Here is a 1,826-nt window from a genome sequence, read left to right on the forward strand (position 1 = left end):
ATTTTTATTCTTATTTTTACAAATTTTCTTGGGGGACATGCCCCCAGACCTCTATGTCATAATTATCTTTAGCATGCTGCGCGTGCTTCGCACAATATGTGTTGGCTGTTGATCTCACAAATGAATGGGATTGATTGTAATAATGATGGTATTCTTGTTGACACTTTTGTGCGCGACTTATGAATTATTGGGGACCCACAAACAATTCAGTGCATAGATAGTATAAAAAATGGGTTTAAAAAGCGTGCGAGGACCCCATCGGTAATACTGGGGGTTAAAATGTTACAAATAATATGTAGTATTTTCACTATAAACTATTGCAATCTTAAAGAGAGAGAGAAAATTGTGATATTCGTCTTCACAACGATTCCAACACAAAAACAAAATATTTCGTTGTTTTTTTTTTTGTTTTTCGAGGTTTGATTACACTTTCGATTTTAGTTTAAAGACATCACTGGTTTTAATTTTAAAACGTAGGAGTATTACACCAGACTCCTGGAAGGCTCGAATTTTAGGTAATTTAAAGAAATATAATATTTTTGAACTGTATACATAGTGAACAAGTGAAAAACCAGAAAGAATTAAAAACCTTCAAATTAATTTTGAATTTTGCTTACATATAATAACTTGTTGAAAATTCTCATTTTTTGTGAAATTTTTGTAAAATCGTAAAGTGTTGAACATCAGGTACTAGAACCTATTGGCACGCACACACACACACACACAAACGACCAGAAAGATGACATTTTTCCGCACACAAAATAATATTTAGAACGTCATTAATGTCAACATCTTAATTCAGAAAAACGAGAGAGATTTGGAATACAATATTTATGTTTTATGTAAATAAACGAGACATAGAGAAGTTAAGAATCAAAAAGTTTTGGTTTTATTATAATCCTAGACCCGGTCGTGGCCCACTGGTTAGAGTGCCAGGAATATATATATATCCGAGGATATGTGATTTACGACTCGTTGCCACTAAAATTAGCTCCGAACTTTGATTGTGTGAGTTACGGTCAAATCCCACTATTCATTTAGACGAAAGTATTTAATCTATCGGTTCAAAAATTGGAATGGTTCGGCGTGGATAGAGCTTATATAGCTTTGCGCAAAAGTCTGAATGAAGCAAACAATAAATATGCCCCTCGTGTTTTACTTTATGAAAACTTTTACAGAATTAAAATTTAATAAATGTATGATTTTCAGACGAAAGGTGTACATTTGACAAAAATTTTGTCTCAATTACAGATCCAATAGTTATCTTGTTTATTGATAAACACAAAGATACACAATGGGTAACTGTGCTCAGCCCACCACGGGTACCAAAACCAGGTTTTTAGCGTTATAAGCCAACAGACAGGTGGGGGGTGGGAAGCAATAGTTGTCAAAATTATAACTTGACGCACAATGAAAAACATTTTAAAAACACGATCTTTGGCTCGTGACATACACACGAGGTCACATTTACTTAAGCCAAGTGTAGAGTTCTATTTGAAAAAGCCCCCCCAGTAGCACAGCGGCATGTCTGCGGCCTTACAACGCTAGAAACCGGGTTTCGATACCCGTGGTGGGCAGATCACAGATAGCCCTTGCGTAGTTTTGTGCATAATTAAAAACAACTATTTGAAAAATAATATAGAAAGGGATCAATTGTAATTTAAACGGTTGATCATTTTACAGAAAGCTACATAATTTTCCTGGTATCCGATTTCATATAAAATAATTCGGTGTCCCTACACTCTGTTAAAACGCACTGTTAAAAAAAAAAAAAGTTTGTCAAGTGTAGAATATATAAATAAATAAATAAAATTACCGTTTATACA

Source organism: Limulus polyphemus, unplaced genomic scaffold, assembly GCF_000517525.1.
Source record: "Limulus polyphemus unplaced genomic scaffold, Limulus_polyphemus-2.1.2 Scaffold2794, whole genome shotgun sequence".
NCBI classification, from domain to species: Eukaryota; Metazoa; Arthropoda; class Merostomata; order Xiphosura; family Limulidae; genus Limulus; species Limulus polyphemus.